General features: G+C 45.7%; 1 protein-coding gene across 1 annotated transcript in view; it reads right to left on the minus strand.

The window, feature by feature from the left end:
* Positions 1-16,013, minus strand: part of LOC142773495 (putative defense protein) — a 116,969-nt gene extending 100,956 nt beyond the window's left edge. Inside the window, exon 1 of the mRNA XM_075874555.1 lies at positions 15,931-16,013. The gene's annotated coding sequence lies outside the window, so the exon portion shown is untranslated. The remainder of the gene's footprint in view (positions 1-15,930) is intronic.
* Positions 16,014-20,951: the final 4,938 nt, after the last annotated feature.

The following is a 20,951-nucleotide window of genomic DNA, read 5'->3' on the forward strand; positions in this document are numbered from 1 at the left end:
CAGCATATTGGGCAACGAACATGATGATGCAGCTGCTCTATCAGCACACAAAGATTGTGAAGAAGAATCTATCCCTTATTTAAGGACTGATGGTGCAATAAACATCTGAAAAGTGGCTAATGAAGAAGTAAAATTCCCGTGGAATGCTGAGCGCTTACGGCAAATTCGACGGCAAAGGCGGGACACGTCTCGTCGATTTCGGACTCCATCCAGAATCTCTCGACTTGAGACAACAGTGCTTTGCTGACTGTGGCTTGGTGCCGCTTTCATTAAGGTTTTCGCCTTCCGAATCGGCATGGAAGACAGTGCTGCTTGCGATCGATGCAGAAGCGATAAAACGATAGAGCACGTTCCTTGTCCCTTCCCTCGTTACAGCGCGCAAAGACGGCAGTTAGCTGCTGCGTCAGCTCGCTTTGCCGACATACTTTTGTCAGAACAATCAGTGCTTGAAAGACGACATGAACTGTCTTCGCACAAAAAATCAGTAAAGACCTTATTGAACTTTTTGCGTGGTAGTGGCCTATTGTATAGGCTATAGCACCCCAGGTGACAATTTCTTCTTTTTCGAGCGTCTATTTCGCTCTTTCGCTTTCTTTTCTATCTTTTTTTTCTATTCTCCCTTTCCTTTATCGGGGTAGCAATCCGGATGTTAAAAATTCTGCTTAACCTCCCTACGTTTCCCTCCTTTTATTCTCTCTCTCTATCTATAGCTGCGCCTCTAGCGGTCTCCTATCACACTAGAGCACGCATAGGAGGGGAGTGAGCGCCGCGGCACCATCTAATGGGCAAGCCGAGTAGTAGCTGTGTGAGTGCCACATCGCAATCACCATCCCCATCCCATCCAGTGAGAAAACCGCGTACTAGCGGCACGAGCGTTACAGCGCCATCGCCATAGTGGTGGCCACTTCGACGCCGCACAAGCCTACGCCTTTAGAAGCTAAAAAGAAACATGTGAGAGATAGCGAAACATAGTTTTTAGGGGCGGAGCTCCTCTTACTCGAAGCCTTGTCCTGCGTGTGGCGTAACCGAGAGAAGAAAACACAAGAAAAAAAGGAAGATAGTATCTCTCGAACTGTAATGCTACATTTTCTCCTCAAAATTTGTTGTCGCCCCATTTCACTCCCAGTAATTCTCAGCGGAAAGATGACGGACGCACGATCGAACGCATGAATGGACGCACGGACCAACAAACGGACGAACGCATAGACAGACAAATGGACAGAAGCACATATAGACGTTCAGACGTTAGCCCCACTCATCATCACTCACTCCGTGAATATGCTGGGATTTTTTATGGTCTCGCTCGTGATGAATATCATCAGAAGTTGAATTTAGCTCTCCCACTTTTAATACACGTAATTTCCTAATGAAGTAAAACTGAGGATGCAGAACCTTATGACACCCATTACATCTAAGGGAGTACGGATCAAAACACAGCATTTATTAGGTCCCTAAAACGCCTAATATTGCTAATTTGCGTGGACAGTGTACGGTCAATTTTTTCCACAATCGGTGAGCATCTGAAAAAGTAAACTACACAGAAAAACTGCGTGACAAAAACGTTTGTCTTGTTTTTATAACTTTTACACTGCTTTTCATGTTCGGCTCTCCTTCATTTCACTTTCTGGCGCCGTGTCAGTGCCATGGTGGCTGGCACAACCCGTTTCAGTGCTGCTAGTGGTAGGTTTTAAAAGTTGGTCGAACTAAAGAAATAGTGTGACCCACATAGCGCTCGGAACAGTCAATGTTGCTGCACAACATGAATATTTATCTGAAGCTAGACTCGAGAGTGAAATTTGAGCTGAAGTAGCGTTCATATAGGTACAAATTTTTCATACACTTATTTATAGCCATTTGTGGACATTGCAGGCACAAACTCTAAACTTACGCATTTATAAGCACTGTAAAAACACTACGAAGCCCATTCCTAACATCTAAGCATCTAAATCACGCTCATATATCAAAATGGTCTGATAGAAACGCAAGGAACAAAATAGGCCTTTGCCTGAAATCGCGCCTTTGTGATTACTTACCTGAAGAGGCGGATTCGTGCCTTTCGCAATGGGATCTTCAACAACAAAATTTTAATCATGACCAATGTTCTTTGGAGCATGACCCTTTAGCACATTATTATAATTCTGTGAAGGGGCTGTTAACATGAAAGTTTTCGTCACTCGCTTTGAGCAACGCTTTCTTCCTTTATCTCAAATTACGGTTGTCGTTTTCAAGTCTTCTGTGAACAACGGCCAAACCACGCCTCTATTATCATTGGTCGCCATTACGATGTGACAAAGAAATTAGCATACACACCAAATGTAATAACTATGCAATATAGCAAACGAGCACAACGTGCACTTCGCTGGCGGTTTTCCTGCACACAATAGATGCCATATAGTTTGTGACCATAGAAAAGCGGAGAAGTGCACTTTTGCCAAGTTGGGGTGGGCCCGCCTCCTGCCCGCGCCTAAAGCCTTGGGGAGGGCTTGGAGGTGGAAGAAGTAGACAACGGAGACGAGAGTGAGTTCAGTTCTGCTTCAACCGGGCAGGGCTGCCACCGGCTTTGGACTCTTTCTAATACCATACAAATAAATATGGCCTGTAGCGATACAGAGTAAGTGCGGTTGTCTTCGGCGTTTCCGCATCTCTCCCTTTGCACACCTTGGCTCAGGCCCAGGGCTGATGTTTATTGCTGGACTTGACGGTCACCGTAATCGAATAAGAAAGTATTTTTAATTAAATAATTCAATCATTCCAAAGGCAGAAATTGATTATGCATTATGGAATAATGGCATGCCTATAATCCAATGAACGTTCATCGATTTTACCATTCCTACTGGTGTGGGAGACGAAGAATCGCTGCTGATGGGTGCCTACTGGCTAGATAGGCGGAAGCACTCTTCTCGCTAGTGCTCAGCAGAAAGAAGTACAGCGGGGATCAAAAGTTTCCAGGCAACGCTCCTGTAGGAAAACATGGGATAGTGGCTTGGGAAATTTCGACACCCGCCCTGTACATCGTTGCTGGGGAGGGAACGCGTCCTGTGGGAAATCGGCAGCATGGGACCACCAAGCCTAAAAGTAAGGTCACACTTCCTTGATTCCATTTTTTTCGGTTTCCGGCCATATATTGCTGAAGTCAACCCTGAGTCTTCGTTGGTAGTGAAGGAGACAACAAAAGTGGCCTGGATCTGGGGCGTTTTACATTCCTTGATTACAGAACTCCGGTATGGAATGAACTTCTTATACCATCTCTAAAGGTTTGTTATGAACTTCGAATGAAAATTATTACCTGGTCAGACGTTGTCATCAGGGAAAAGTGATGACGAAAATCGCTGCAATATATCCTTCAATATTATTGCCACGTTCCATTTCACAAGTTTTTGTTATCGTTCCGAAACACCACACGATTCTCGGCGCAAACCGCGCCTGCAGGTTTCGAGAAGGTTCCGGACTGTAGTAGATCATTTCGATAAGATCACGCCCACTGTGCAAACGATACAGATTGTTCTGGAACCTACGCCACCGCCAGCGATAACGCTAGAACTTTCGACGGCAAGGGTATAAATGCCGATGCGCTTCGCCGCTTGTCAGTTGTTGATCGAAGGCCGACGCTGCGTTCGCCGCTATCAGTCCGAGACTGCTATCTGTGCAACACTGCTGCTGTAATTAGGCTTTCCCTTTACCGAGCACAGGTTCGCCCAAATAAACAGTTAAATCCCAACACGAAGTTTTCTGTCTTTGGCCACGTCACGACCCCGTGACATCTGGTGGAGGTGCTGCTTCGTTTATGTACCGGACGCCCCCGTCAAGCCGTGAACCCAGCCCCCGTCGCGGAGAAGACACCGACGCCAACCAAGAGCAGCGAACTAGCCGCCGACAGCAAGGTCTCCCACCGGAGTACGGCCTTCTACAAGACAAGGCGCGGAAGACCAAGACCATGACCTCGACTGCAGCGACAATGACAACCGGAGCGTCCCAGCCCGCGATCGTCATTCATCAACCCAGGGAACCACCAACGTTCCATGGCTCATCGTTTGAAGACCGGGAAACCTGGCTAGAAACATACGACCGTGTGGCCGCCCTCAACCACTGGGACAACGAAGAAAAGCTCGGTCGTGTGTACTTCTACCGGGAAGACACCGCAAAGACACCGCAAGGACACCGCAGCCAGGAGATCGGCCATGTGACATCGCCGACTACCTGGCAGGAACTCAATGGACACCACGAAGTCCTTCCCTTTCGCCGTCGCCCAGCCGCCGCATGTCACCGCACCCCCGGCAGTACTCTGGCCCAACGCGGGGCCGGTCTCCTAGCCCGTATCCGGGAAACTAAGGGCAGCAACCGATGGAGGTGCGGTTGCTGTGCGACGAACTGCCGAAGATCCTCCGACGACGACGCCGACGCGACGGAGCTTTTTGAACACAACACCAACCAGGCAAAGCCCTGAAGGCAAAAGCTCACTTACCGAAGGAGGCCGGACGACGCAACATGGAAGCAGCGGAACAAGCCGACGCAGCCGGGACCCGACGCCACGCCCTAACTGTAATGCGAGACGGCGAACTAGCGACCTCAACGTTCTTATCGACGGCCACAGTGTGACTGCTCTCGTCGATACTGGAGCCGACTATTCTGTCATCAGTGGGTCGTTCGCCGCGAAGTTAAAGAAAGTTAGGACAGCTTGGAAAGGCCCTGAGATCCGCACAACCGGAGGTCATCTCGTAACGCCTGCAGGAATCTGCACAGCGAGAGTCACAATTAACGGCCGTATTTATCCTACAGACTTCGTAGTCCTACAGCGTTGCTCGAGAGATGTCATCCTTGGCATGGACTTCTTATGCCTCCATGGTGCTGTCATCAACCTGAAAACAAGGTCGATAACATTATCCACAGAAGAAGCACTACCGCCGCGCACGCCGTCAGGACACCATGCCTTGAATGTGCTGGAAGAACAAGTCACCATTCCACCTCGCTCAAGCGTCATTATTTCAGTCGGCGCTCCTAAATCACCTGACTTGGAAGGCGTTGTTGAAGGCAGTCAGCATCTGTTGGTCACCCGAAATATTAGCGTCGCAAGAGGAATTGCAGAGCTGCGGGGAGGCAAAGCAACGGTTATGCTCACGAATTTCAGCAATGAGTACAAACATGTGAACAAAGGAACAACGGTCGCATACATCGAAGAAATTGTCGAAGCCACCAGTGCTTTCGCCCTCGCCGATTCTGCGGAACCTGCTCAGAGGAACCAAGCCCCTCCCATAGCTTTCGACGTCAATCCCAGACTTCCAAACGATAAGCAAGAACAGCTCAAGGCCCTGCTCCTGCAATACGAAGATTGCTTTTCGTCGTCATCGAAAATTCGGCAGACCCCAATCACGAAACCTCGAATCATAACCGAAGAAAATGCCAGACCACCCCGTCAGAGTCCATACAGGGTTTCGACGCGAGAACGTGAGGCAATGAAGAGACAAGTTGATGAAATGCTGCGAGATGACATTATCCAGCCGTCCAAGAGTCCGTGGGCATCCCCCGTGGTGTTAATGAAGAAAAAGGATGGGACCCTACGTTTCTGCGTCGATTATCGCCGCCTGAACAAAATCACAAGGAAGGACGTGTATCCTCTCCCACGAATAGACGACGTACGTGATCGACTCCATAACGCCAAGTACTTTTCGTCAAGGGACCTCAAGACTGGCTATTGACAAATAGAAGTCGACGAAAGAGACCGAGAGAAGACGGCGTTTATAACACCGGACGGCCTCTTCGAGTTTAAGGTGATGCCCTTCGGCCTTTGCTCAGCGCCTGCAACTTTTCAATGCGTTATGGATACAGTACTGGCAGGATTGAAGTGGCAGACTTGCCTTGTGTACTTGGACGACGTCGTCGTATTTTCCTCGAGTTTCGACGAGCATCTTCGGCGCCTTGAAGCTGTACTTCAAGCCATAAAGACGTCCGGACTCACACTGAAGCCAGCATAGTGCAGATTTGCGTATGAGGAGCTTTTGTTTCTGGTGCACGTTATCAGCAAGTCTGGAGTTCGTCCCGATCCACGGAAAACAGCCGCCATCGCCGACTTCCCGCCGCCCACTGACAAAAAGGCCGTGCGCCGATTTCTGGGCCTGTGCGCCTATTATAGGCGGTTCGTGAAAAACTTCGCCCGCATCACCGATCCTTTCACTAACCTTACCAAGGCCGACTCGGAGTTCAAGTGGGAAACGCCACAGGAACACGCTTTCCAGGAGCTTAAACATCGCCTCCAGACGCCTCCGTTACTTGCCCATTTCGACGAATTCGCCGAGACAGAAATACATACTGACGCAAGCAGCGTAGGTCTTGGCGCCGTTCTTGTGCAGAGGGCTGACGGACTTGAAAGGGTTATTAGTTATGCCAGCCGATCGCTATCCAAAGCAGAAGCAAATTATTCCACAACAGAAAAGGAGTGCCTCGCCATCATCTGGGCTACGTCGAAATTTCGCCCCTACCTCTACGGCAGGCCCTTCAAAGTTGTGAGCGACCACCACGCCTTGTGTTGGCTAGCCACCTTGAAGGACCCTTCAGGTCGCCTCGCACGATGGAGCCTGAGACTTCAAGAATATGACATTACTGTCATTTACAAGTCCGGCAAAAAACACTCCGACGCTGACTGTCTCTCTCGTGCGCCTGTCGACCAACCGCTACCCGACGACTCGGATGACGACTACTTCTTGGGAACGATAACTACCGACGACTTCGCTGAACGACAGCGGGCGGACCCGGAACTTAAAGCCCTAATAGAATACCTCGAAGGCAGGACCGCCGAAGTCCCGAAGGTATTCAAGCGCACACTTGCGTCGTTCTTTCTACGAAACGATCTTCTACAAAAGAAAAACTTTTCACCGCTTCGAGCTACGTACCTCCTTGTGGTGCCTTCAGCTCTGCGACCAGAACTCTTGCAGGCCCTGCACGACGATCCGACGGCAGGGCACCTCGGCGTTTCCCGTACGCTCGCGAGGATACAAGAAAGGTACTACTGGCCACGTCTTACCACCGACGTCACTCGTTATGTGAGGACATGGCGGGACTGTCAGCGACGCAAGACACCACTGACAAGGCCAGCGGGACTTCTGCAGCCAATTGATCCACCTTGCCGACCTTTCCAGCAGATTGGTATGGACCTACTGGGGCCGTTCCCTACGTCGGCTTTCGGAAACAAGTGGATCGTGGTAGCTACCGACTACCTCGCCCGCTACGCCGAGACAAAAGCCCTGCCAAAAGGTAGTGCATCCGAGGTAGCTAAGTTCTCCATCGAAAATATCGTCCTACGTCACGGTGCCCCGGAGGTCCTTATCACCGACAGAGGAACGGCATTCACGGCCGACTTAACTCAAGCGATCTTGGCATACAGCCAAACAAACCACCGCCGGACGACAGCGTACCACCCACAGACCAACGGCCTCACCGAGCGGCTTAACAAGACGATCGCCGACATGCTGTCAATGTACGTCGACGTCGAACACAAGACATGGGACGCCATTCTTCCGTATGTGACCTTCGCATACAACACGGCGGTGCAGGAGACGACGCAGATATCTCTATACAAATTGGTGTACGGAAGGAGCCCGGCAACGACGCTCGATGCCATGTTACCCAGCGTCACCGACGAAGAAAACCTCGATGTGAGCGAGTACCTTCACCGCGCCGAAGAAGCCCGACAACTTGCGCGTCTCCGTATCAAGAATCAACAGACGACCGACAGCCACCGTTACAACCTTCGACGACGCTTCGTGGAATACCAGCCCGGTGAACGTGTTTGGGTGTGGACGCCGATACGCCGACGTGGACTAAGTGAAAAGCTTCTGCGACGGTACTTCGAACCGTACAAGGTGGTTCGACGTCTCGGACCACTTGATTACGAGGTTGTCCCTGACGGCATCACGAACTCTCAACGACGCCGATCGGGACCTGAAGTCGTCCATGTCGCGCGCCTCAAGCCGTTTCATGCACGTTAACAAACTGAAACAGTGTTTCTTGTATTATTGTTGTATTGTAAATAATTCATTGTACTTTCTTGCATTATTTTTGTACCTTCATCTTTAGTTAAAGCATCAGGACGATGCCTTTTTTTCAGAGGGGGGCAATGCCACGTTCCATTTCACAAGTTTTTGTGATCGTTCCGAAACACCACACGATTCTCGGCGCAAACCGCGCCTGCAGGTTTCGAGAAGGTTCCGGACTGTAGTAGATCATTTCGATAAGATCGCGCCCACTGTGCGAACGATACAGATTGTTCTGGATCCTACGCCACCGCCAGCGATAACGCTAGAACATTCGACGGCAAGGGTATAAATGCCGACGCGCTTCGCCGCTTGTCAGTTGTTGATCGAAGGCCGACGCTGCGTTCGCCGCTATCAGTCCGAGACTGCTATCTGCGCAACACTGCTGCTGTAATTAGACTTTCCCTTTACCGGGCACAGGTTCACCCAAATAAACAGTTAAATCCCAACACGAAGTTTCCTGTCTTTGGCCACGTCACGACCCCGTGACATTATTGTCTCAGCAACTAAGATCTCAAGCCCAGTCATTGAATTCTCTTATTTATTGTTCCCATAAGACTGGAGTGAATCTTACTTCTGATTATGCTATCCTTTTTGTATACAAATTCAAGCAAGAAGCGTGAAGAGAGTGCCACCAGAAAGTTTAACAAAACGTCGGTAGCGTTTGCGTTGCGCCGGTGAATACCCTCGTTAGAAATATGACGCGTGTAGTTAAGGGGCATAACCATATGACGAATGGACAGTGGCACCATGAAAACGCTAACTCGGAGCTCTACGAACTTCGTTATGAAACTGCCTATTTGTGACGCCGCCAGGAAATTTTTTATTCTGTACTATTTCGTACAGAATAAAAGTTTCCTAGTAAACGTTTTATTGTTGAATAACAGCAATTCTGATCTTGAAGGATTCGTCCGATATTACTTCGAATTTTCGCCCGAAAGCTTTTGCATTCAGTTATATATATTAAAACTTGGAATTGTTTTCACACTGGCGTGGCTAGTTTTGGCTACTTTTAATGCCTAAAACTCAAGACGTGTGCTTTTAGCTGAATTTCAAAATTTTTCGTAATTTTTGTTGTCTCCTTAGAACCCAGCTAGGCAAAACATCATATGTCATTTGCACACATGTATAGGGTCCTCTTGTAAGCATAAATAACACATCCCATAGGAAAATGGCAGAAAAGTTTGATAGGAGAAGGAAGGTCATAGTAAACATGAAACAGTGTTTTACAAGTCACAAATATTGAGAATGACCCCCACATTTACCTGGACGAGGCAGTGCTTCTGGAAAAAGAAAGGAACACCGGCCGGCCACTGCTCATCTAATTTGGGCACATTCAGCCTATGCTTCAACGGGATTTAATGGCGCAGGCTGCCTTTCCCAGACGTTTCACCCCTGAAAGTAGCCGAGTGTCGGGCCGGGGTACGCCTGTGCCCAATTTGTATAACCGGTGGGTATCCGGCGGCACGTGGATTCGAAGCCACGACCTCCCGCAGCCGAAGCGGACACTCTACCACAAGGCCACGGCTGCGGTGGTAGAGCAGCCGACAGCGGGGAGCATAAACCACACCACTGGGACATCGTCCTCCGTTTAGTGCCAGGGTTTGCGACGGACCTCGGTGAATCTCTCACGCAAGGTGAGCAAGCGTTTGTAAGCGCCGAACATCTCTGGTATTTTCACCCCTGTTGAAGAAGCTGCTCTGACTTCGAAACGATGGATTCCCGAATACAATATTTGGTTGGAGTTCTCTAATTGCCTTAACTTCAATCCTAAATTTCTCTGGTAATAATAAGCTTACGACACGGCATTAGAGTTCTCAGAGTACAGTTTGTTCATCAAAACAAATTTATTTTTTCTCTTTAGTGTGCCTTTAAAAGGACCGACGACTGTCCAGAACAAGAAATGAGATGACTACCAGCATGGAAAGGTTCTCCTTTCCATGCTGCAACCAACTCTGCATTTCTCGTGAAACGTAGAGTTAAATTTTGAATTCGTCATTAAAAATCGTGAGAAGAGCTTGTGTCACAACCTTGTGGAAGAAACTTCAATTATCTGAAGTGCCCTGTCTTGTGACCGTAAATATTGTACGTGGTCAACAATTTTGCTGTTAGTATTGAAATTCTGTTCACTTCTTGATAGTAACAGATATTACTCAATAAAATGTCAATGTAGGCCAGCGTTAGTAGTCATTAAAGTGGCGCTGCCTTCGCGTGACGTAATCATCCCATGCTCTTCAGTGCGTCTTTGGGAACTTTTCTGCGTGCTCATGAAACCGTGCACGCAGTTTCCGGGTCGCTAAAACTTCGAATCGAAGAGGTCTTTCTCTTTACAATTTGTCTAATGACGTGAACTGCTAGGCAGCACCATGGCCCTCCATTAAGAAGGCTGGACGACACATCACCGCTCACCTATGCAGGCGCTTCTGAAGCAACCGGAAGTAAGGTTCCTAGATGAAACAAGTTTACAAGGTAGCGTAACTCGTTGTTTTCGAGCCGTCCTGCTCACTCTCTCGCTTACTCCTCCTTTTTTCTGCCATCCGCGTCTTTAATTGGTGTGTTACTTACACGTGATCTCGAAAATGGCTTGTGGTGTTATTTATATTATGCAAAAGATTCAAAATGAGTATGCTTGAGCAATGGCTCCAGCCGCATTCTCGACGTGACAAGACGAAATCGCAGCCAGGACATAAACTGAAGAGAAGAAGCGTTTTAGTGTACATCAGATTGTTTGGCGGTGCTCATTCAATGGAACAACGCATTTTTCAACAATGCTGGGTTGCCGTAAAAGAACAGAAAACGGTTTCGCTCTCTAAAACTCATCTCGTGTTATCCGAGATGAAGTACACCGTGAAGTGCAGCTATAAAACATTCCTCGCGAGCGCTTTATTGTAACTTTGTCGACATACGTCAACGCGGATCTGCAAAGCGAGTTTATTAAAACGCCAGACGCACGTCTAATGAGAGTCTAGTGCATGCCAGTTGTTACGAATACTTGTGCGTATGCATGTATATAGAGCAGCTGGAGGGTTTAATCAACCCACCTTCATAAATATTTCACACTTCACCAGTTAACTAGAACGTGTAATAAACAGGCCGAAACGTGCTGCTTCGGGTCACCTCACCAGTAGAACTCTCACATTTTAGGAAGTTCCGCGCACCACACCAGAATTTTCCGGCATCACAATTTTACAAATGGGCACATTAAAAACTTAAAAAAAACTTCATTGCAGTGCTACTAGTCAAGCGTTCGTACCAGTCTGGCCACGGTTTTTCCTTACGTGTGCACAAGCCGGCTGTAATCACTCGTCACAACATCACGCGCCCAGTGATCACTGACAGGATCCAGCAAGAAGCGCGTTACTGCGCCACAGCTCAAAGCACATTCGAAAAACTGGACAAGTTATAATTGGACGAACTACGATGTACGACATGAGACGCAATGACTAGTGGTGTAAAGTATTGAACTGTACAACGTTGCCAGTTATGCGATGCACATCCCGCATGCTCTTGTGACGTGCTGTTTATGTTCATAAAAGTAACCGTTTGTTCTTCGACTCGTTTCCTTCTTTTTTATTTCATTCACAACTATTAACCATAGCAACTGAGTCCAAACATTCGCTTTTGATGAAAGTTTTGACCTTCTAGAGGGCGCTTCAGGAAAATAGGCGAGGAGGAAAGAAAAATGTGTCACTACCTTGGAAACTGGCTTCATCTAGGGACCTTCACCGGGAAGTCTCTTTGCTGTCCCAGAAACTGGTGCGTTGTGGGCGTTTTAGGCGCGATTCATATATTATCTGATGGCAATTGTTGTGATAGTATTTTGTTGTATTTTTTATATAACATTCTTATGGCCACCCACTGATACACGAAACACGACAAACGCCGAAGTGACGCCTTCTGAATATGGTGTAACGCTATAACCTACAACCTTCCAATAGACCCTTTAGAAAATTCAGCCTGGCAACATGCCCCTTCCACCATATTTTGTTCACTCATGTGAGGTGGCGGACTGTGGCTGTGTTCCGATTCTTTGACAGCACGTAGACAGTCTACGCAGACTGCTTAGAAGACGGCACCAAGCCCATGCTGCCCGAGAACTGGAACACTTCTGGACGGCTTTTACGCGACGATGCGCCACCTCGCGTCGAGAAAAAAATCTAAAATAAACAAACGTAACAGTTGTTTTTTCTGGCTTATTTCGTGATAAAATAAAAAAAAATTGGCGGATCCCACGTACAGTGAAAATCGATGATATGCACGAATAAGAAAGCACGGATAAGAAAGGTTAGTATGTCACTTTAAAATCAGCTCACCGTTACGAGGTGGAGGCAAATGACGCCGTACATGACCTCTGTGCCATGATTATCATGTTTGGGTGTGTCGTTGACTTTCGTCCCCTAATAACGTCACGTGATACCAAATTTAGTATATGTGGAGCTATCGAAACGGCTGTGAGCACGCTATTTGCGTGGTATGTTGTCATGTTATTACATGACACGCGTGTTAGGATTAACATGCTTGAACCAGTTATATATTTAGTCATCCATTGACGTAACGTAACGCCAAGTTTGGTATATGTGGAGCTAGCAAAACGGCCACGAGCGCATCATGAAGGGCCCATTACACCCCAATGTAGCATGGACGCGAGCGCACGCTGGCGTCAATGCTAGATGGGGTGTAATGCTTTCCGGAGTCTTCCACCGCAGTGGAAGACTCCGGGAATTTTAACCTCCTGGGGTTCTTTAACGTGCACCTAAATCTGAGCACACGGGCCTACAGCATTTGCGCCTCCATCTGAAATGCAGCCGCCGCAGCCGCGAATGGAACCGGCGAACTGCGGGTCAGCCACCGAGTACCTTAGCCACTAGACCATCGCGGCGGGGCTGCACCTCATGATTATTATGTTTGCACCAAGCACACACCTTCGTCATCTATTGATTGATTTGTGGGGTTTAACGTCCCAGAACCACCACATGATTATTAGAGACGCCGTAGTGGAGGGCTCCGGAGATTTAGACCACCTGGGGGTCTATAACGCGCACCCAAATGTGAGTACACGGGCCTACAACATTTCCACTTCCATCGGAAATGCAGCCGCCGCAGTCGGGATTTGATCCCGCGAACTGCGGGTCAGCAGCCGAGTACCTTAGCCACTAGACCACCATAGCAGGGCATTTCGTCATCTATTGACGTCACGTATTACCAAATGTGGCACATGTGAAGCTAGCCAGACGGCCGTGTGCGCATCATCAGTGTGGCATGTAGTCATGTTACATGACACGCATGCCATGATTATCATGTTTGGATGTGTCATTTACCTATGTCGGTTCGCGTCGCGTACTACCAAGTTTGGTACGTGTGGAGCTAGCGTACGCCCCGCGAGCGCATCATGTGCGTAGCGTGTGGTCATGTTGTTACATGACACACATCTCATGTTTATTATGTTTGCACCTGCATCATGCCTTCGTCATCCATTCACGTCCCGTAATACCAAATTTGGTATAATTTAGGCGAGCGAAATGGCCGCCAGTGTATCATGAGCGTGGCATGTAGTCATGTTGTTACAGGACAGGCATCTAATGGTTATCATGTTTGCACCAGTCACATACCTTCGTCATCTATTCACGTACCGTAATACCAAATTTGGTATACTTGACGCTAGCGAAATCACCGCGAGCATATCATGAGCGTGGCATGTAATCATGTTGTTACATCACACGCATGTCATCATTCTCATGTTAGGGGCTGTCAGTTGTGTTCACCATGCAATCTTGCCATAGCACACTAGTTTTGCAACATGCCATGTGAACAAAACCACCGCAAGAGCTGCAGAATTATGAAATGTAAAGCATGGCATTCATGACATACTTGTCATGATTTTCATGTCATGACAGGTCAAATATGTTCTTGATACAGTCATGTTGTCCCACACCAAGTTTGGTATTGATACAATTATTGAAACGGCCAGGAGGGCTAAAAGTCGTAGACGGCTAGATAGATAGATAGATAGATAGATAGATAGATAGATAGATAGATAGATAGACAGATAGATAGATAGATAGATAGATAGATAGATAGATAGATAGATAGATAGATAGATAGATAGATATGCTCAAAATCTCGAAGCTTGCTAAGAAATGCTTCGCATTGAAAACAAATAAACGTTACTCACATTGAGTGTCTGGGAAAGCGTCAGTTTGTGTGCAGATGGCCATTCTGGCGAGATCCGGTCTATCTCAGTGATTCGCTGAGCTGCCATCTTGTTTAGACAGCAAAGTAGCCTGCATCGCATTTGTCTACGATGCTGACTTCTCGGAGTGATCTATTTTACCGGCTACGTGAGAATTGGAATGGGGCTTAAGAAGGCCGCCGCCCATTTAAACCTATATTTAGCCGTCTACAGTAAGTATTGGAACACAGCCTGTGTGCCTCAGTGACGCTGATGAGCGTTCCCTGCAGCACACACAGACACCACAAGCGTTTCTGCAGGACGTGTACCACGTTTGCACGATATGCCATTGACCGTTACTTGGGTGAATAAGATATGACAGGAAAAAAACTATGCTTTCGGCTCCGTTCGATAGGCGGTGCTAAATTTTGAAAAGGGTTAATGAATCATCAGTCAGATAACGCAAAAAACGTAAAGGAAGTTTTTTATTAAAAAAAGTAGCAATGAGTGCAATGGCAGCAAGGTGCGCAAAGGTTTGGTTTTTGTTAGTGATCCCGGAAAGAAAATAGCGTTCGGATGGCATTGTTTCGAAGATGAGTCTTTAGAACCGAGTAGTCAAAACATGACTGCAAAATGGTCACGGCAAAGACTGCTTTTCGGAGATGGTGTCCACCTGTCCCTCTTTAAGTTATTGACCTACTTGTTGTATATTTGAAGCCTCGAGCGTGGGAAATTGCACATAAAAAAACCAAACATCTTCAACACGCCTCGTTGAAAAAAAGTCGATCAACCAGCACGATTCCCTCACAGAATGCGTAAAAAGTAATATAATTTTGAGGTACATGCGTGAAATGTCTTCGTGACACTTTTCTGGTTTAATTGTACAGTTTACTGCACTACAGGCCGGCATTTCATTAAAAAGAAAAGAAAAGCCTTCGCGCTAGCTGCAGGCGACTGTTCATAGTGGTAGCTTCCGGGACACCAACGGCGGCTTGCGGTGGCTTCAAGCGCGAGTGCTCGATGCGCCATCCGCCCCCCCCCCCCACTAGCAGAGGTCAGTGGTCGGCATGTTCGCGCATATGCGCAGTGACGTTTCCGGTTACTTGGCTTGGCTCGTGTGTCGAGAGACCAACGACGACGGGACAAGCCACTTATGACACAGGCACACGTAACGTGGTACAAATACACGGAAGCTGTATAAAGTCACATCGTCTCACTGTAGCGGCCTATTATTTTGAAAAAAAAAGTTGATGCAAAGCTAAGAATCAACATGGTTAATTATAGTTAGAAAAACTCTTGCAGAAGCAGAACGAGAGCGTGCACAAGTCGCCAGAAGAGCTACCGACATCGCTATCGATTCTCAGCGTTGCTGGGCAAAAGGGCAGATACATATACAGAACCTACCAGATAAAAAATACTGTTTATAACTACATGCTATTTGGGATTAACTACTGCAGTTAAGAACACTGCGAAGGGTCAGCTTTTTGTCGCGCCGGAAAAAATTGGATCGAAAACAATAAGTCGTCGGTCCCTTTAAGGTTCAGCGTAGACAAAAGGCTACCCTTCGCAGCTTTGTACACATCTTTCTGTGTGGACCGATCGTTTTAAGTAATCATGGTTCCTTCGAGATGAACCCCTTACAATGTTTTTTAAAGCACATAGTATGCAATGCAAAGGTACATGTAAAGCTTTATGCCAAATCATGCGTTCTGAACCCGGTAAATAACAAGTACTCACAGAAACTGAGCAGTGCCGAGAAGAGCCTGGAATAAGAGAGAAACGGTTGGTTGGTTTGCTGTTCGTTGGGATCCTCGAACAAACAAGAGTGACGTATCGGCCATGAAACATAGATGAGAAAACCGTGGATAAAGCGATTTTTTCTGTTCTCGTTCGCTCAATCACTATGACGCACAATCTGATGATGTTGATGATGCGTCAACCATGGCTCATACCCACTCCGGGGATTGACCGAAAATTGGCGACATAAATTTTTCAGCCTTTAGATCATAAATACTCTTAAAGTACGAAGGTACTCAAAAACAGAAAGTGTGCAATAATTGTTCTAACATTCAGACCAGGCAGTGTGGTCCTGAATACAAATTACAGTATTATCAAAAAATATGATTTATATGTGCTAAATAGTGCACTGATACATATACAAGTAGTTATTTAATGTAGCGTTAATTTTGTGTTATGAGGTAACTGCAAAGTGCATCGACGGTGACAAGGTTAGTAAATTTTCAATTGTGAAGCTCAGCCTGCGATAGCGAATGGAATAAGAAAGAGTCGTTTTCTTAACAATCTCTAAAGGCGACATAACAAAGGTAATGCTATATTGTTTCCATTCCTAAACAAAAGACCAGCCCTGTCTAAATACACATTCAACGGAGGCACACGACATTGTAGAGTAGTTACTCTGACCTCCTATTCTCATTGGATATTCCACAGAATTTTAAATGTCTAAATGTTGTCCCTGATGTTACTGATCCCATGGCATCAGAACGAAGCAAAAATTCTTCATATCGTATCGCAGTTATACTGGCTACTAGCGGAAAGACCAAAGGTATTGGCCCATTCAACGTCACTCGAGCTAGTGAGTCCGCCAGTTCATTTATCTCTTGTCGTCAATGACCAGGCAACCATAATAATTTTAAGAGCACCCGCTGTGGAGGGAATAGCGTAACGCACGTCTTTAAGGCAGCTGATTTAGATGGAGTTGTAAGCAGCCTTTATACTGACAGAGAGTCTGTAATTATCCAAAACTGCAGTAACTCTCACAGTTTACGTACTACTAGGGCAATTGCCACAGTTTCATCTACTGGAAAATGTGTGAAATCTGGAAGTCTTAGTGAAAATGACCGGCCCAGTGAAGAGGAGTTAATACCTATGCCTGCCTTTTTGTCTATAACTGAAGCATATAGTCAGAATTGTTTATAAAAACATACGCAGATCATACGCAGAACCATCAGGATACGGAAACAGCAAGGCAATATTAGCTAGGGCTCTTCCTGACACATAAAATTTCTCGCTACAAAATTAGGAAACACGAGACATAGTTGCACAGATTATCGCTCCAGTACAATCATAGGTTTAGGTTTGCAAGCTTGGCCGCCTGAGAACAATAAGTACCCAAATTGTAGTATTGGATTGTTGTACATTTTGTAAATTATCAACAGAGCGTGTCTACGTAGTCCACAGCATCTGCTGGTCTATTAGCGTAGCATTCCTAAGGCACATTGTGCCTTACATGGAATACTACTAAATAAAATCTTTGCTGAGATTGGAGCTCGAGAAGCTGCCCTGAAAAAAGCCTCTGAGCAAAAGAGAAAGAAGCCAAAGTACCCCGAAAAAGCATGAATAAGCGACAGCACGAATGGTCGAGGTGGATAGCGCACCTAAGGACACATGCGACAAGGAAGCAACACTCAAGATATAACAGTGGAATTGTATTTCTATCAAATTCCCAATGCACACCTTATTACTTACAACTATTCAAGAGATTGTTTGTTTGTTTGTAGCCTCTAATCCATGGCTCATACCCACTCTGGGGGATTGGCCAAGAGAACATATAGTCTCATATGGACGATAACTGCACTATTGCTTACAACAAAAAAAAGGGGGGGGGGGAGTTGTATAGTGAAGACAGTATAAATAAAAAAAGAAAGAAACGAAAGATTCATTGATTGATTGATATGTGGGGTTTAACGTCCCAAAACCACCACATGATTATGAGAGACGCCGTAATGGAGGGCTCCGGAAATTTCGACCACCTGGGGTTCTTTAACGTGCACCCAAATCTGAGCACACGGGCCTACAACATTTCCGCCTCCATCGAAAATGCAACGAAAGATTCAGATAGTGAGCAAAAAATCAACAAGAAAGTAGACACTAATAGCTATACCTTGAGTTTGGGAGCCGCCCAGACAGCTGGTTTCGCCAAACCTGATTAATTTGGTATGTCACGAATTTATCCAGATTTGAAAATTACTTTTTGACCCGTTTTTGAATACCTGTTAACGTGGGCTTTATGTTAAAAAACGTTTAGAGTCTTGAATAAAATTAAACACCGCATCGAATGAATCTCTGTGGCCATTTCCCAAAACAGAGGCATCAAAATTTAGAACATTTGCTGTGGTTAAATTTAAACCTAGCTTCGCAAATGGAATATCTAGAAGTCGTTTCCTAATTAATGCATAGTTCCGACATGAGCCATAATACTGTTCAATAGTTTCTGATTCTTCACAAAACGGACAAAGGGGGGAAAGTGTCAGACCAGCTTTGTGTAAATAAAAATTTAATGGGGGGACACGGCACCGGAATCTGGAGACTGTAATTTCAAGTTTTTTTGACGGACTCCACTGGCCTTTCCATGGAAATTGGAGGTGCTGATAATTTGTCCATTGTGTGATATTTTCTAAACTTTCTGTAAAAATAGCGAATTTCCTATATCTAACCCCGGATAAGTATTCTAACTCGGGAAGTACTGAAATTACTGGTCCATCAAGTGATGCTCGTGCCAAAGCATCTGCCAATTCAAATAATTGTAATCCGCAGGGACCTGGGACCCACACTAATTTGAGGAGTTTTAAATGCGGCGGTGCTAATGTGTGGAACGCTGCTAGGGCAAGAGATTGTTCGGTGGTTGTCAAAGCTGCACACACCGAAAGTGAGTCTGTTAGGATGATTGCACTGGTCTTGGTTGTAGGAATTTTACAAATAGCTAAAGTAATAGCTACTGGCTCGGCTTCAAATATAGGAGTGAAATCTGGAAGCCGCCTTACTGAAAAAGACCAGCCGAGGAAATCAGACGCAATTCCTACGCCTGCATTTTCATTGTTGACAGAAGCATCTGTAGCTATTACATTTTTTGTTTCTGCATGTACCAAGTAATCTTTTATTGTAGTGGTCAAAAATCTAAGAGATTGCAACTTGGCTGGTGGGGGGAAAATTTCATCGTACTCTATTCTAATGTTGAGGGTTGAGGAATTAGTTTCAATTACTGTGTAAATGTCTACATTAATGCAATCCAGTTTCTTTTTAAAAAAAATATTTGAGGGGTATGAAATCGAGGCCAATGTGCAAGAAAGAAAGAGTCAGGGTCACTTATAAATGCGTACTCTGATCTTCGCGCTGGTAAACTGTAGAAATTTATGAAGGTTTGAACCATTAGATTGCGGAATCGACAGAGGTGTGTTGGCGATTGCGCTTCTTGGTACAATACATTATCCGCCACAAACGTGGGAAGTCCCGGGCATATTCGCAGGGCTTCTCGCTCTAACATTACTAGTGGTTTAATTTTATAACCAGCGGCCCCCGAGAATAATACACACCCAAATTGAAATATTGGTCGCACATACATTTTATATATCATTAACATCGTGTGTCTGCACAGCCCGTATTTGGTGTTGCTTAACCTGCGTAATAAACCTAACGCCAGTTGTGCCTTTGCTTTTACATATTCTATGTGTGGGCTCCAATTCAGCTTTTCAATATAAATCATTCCTAAGTACTTGACTGAATCTACTTGTGGAATAGGTTCCCGATTATACAATAAAAAATTGAAACTGTATCTGCTATAGGAAACACCAAGAGCGCACTTTTACTCATGTTCAATGACAATGAAATAGATTGCAACCAAATTTCTAGAGTATTATTATATCTTTGCAAATGATGTAGTGAGTGAATGTCGCTCTCTGCAGCGAAGAACGCGATATCATCTGCGTAAATGTAGACACTGACATTCTGAACAATTGGAATAGAGCTCATGAGTATATTGAATAATGCTAGAGATAGGACGGACCCTTGGGGAACAGCTCGTTTCTGTTTGAATTTATGCAAACAACATCCATTCTTCACGCAATACAATTTCCTTGATTTTAAGAATTCTGCTATCCACTCAGTAATATACTGAGGAAATTTAAGGCTCTGCAAGGTGGTCAGTAGAATAGAGCGCTCGACACTGTCGTACGCTTTAGCTATGTCGAGAGTTACTAATGCGGCGTACTGTTTGCTTTTACGAGCCAGCTGTATTCCACTCTTTAAATCCGCATGGGCGCACCAAATTGAGCATTCACGGTGAAAACCAATTTGGTTTGTCTTTTTATGAACTTATTCGACATCCAGGAGTTTATTCGGCCATTTAGGAGCCTCTCTATGAGTTTCAACATGTTCGAAGTTAGCGAGATGGGTGTGATATTTTATTTTGTAAAGCTAATCCTTGCTTTTTTCATTATTAGGATTACCTTACCTATTTTCTAGTCATACGGTATCCAGGCATTCTTTAAAGAGTAGTTTATAAGATTGAGGACGTCGCCGGGGGATAGCTCGAATAAAATTTTAATCCTAGGACTGTGATTCCATCTGGACCAGGAGCTTACGAGGGAGATCTCGAATTACTTTTGATGCTTCAGACAGCGTTACGTTTTCGAAGTCAGTGGTTATGCTAAACTTTTGCCAGTTGAAAGCCACAGTTGAAAAAAATCTAATTTCAAGACCTCTCCCAATTGACTCTAAAGAGTTCTTTGTTTCTTCCAATGATAGTTTTCCATAATCAGTATTTACTGTAGACGGAAGGATTTTGCGAGATCTCATATATTGAATTAAATCTTTCTTATTTTCAGGTTTCGAGATGAAAGCTAAATGTCTTTTATCATATTCTTCTTTAGCTTGGGCCACCATGTGTTTAAATACAGCGGCAAGAAATTTATAATCTGACCAGTTCTTAGGGGACTGATTATGTATTAGCTTCTTCCAAGCTG

Source organism: Rhipicephalus microplus, chromosome 1 (genome assembly GCF_043290135.1).
Source record: "Rhipicephalus microplus isolate Deutch F79 chromosome 1, USDA_Rmic, whole genome shotgun sequence".
Lineage (NCBI taxonomy): Eukaryota > Metazoa > Arthropoda > Arachnida > Ixodida > Ixodidae > Rhipicephalus > Rhipicephalus microplus.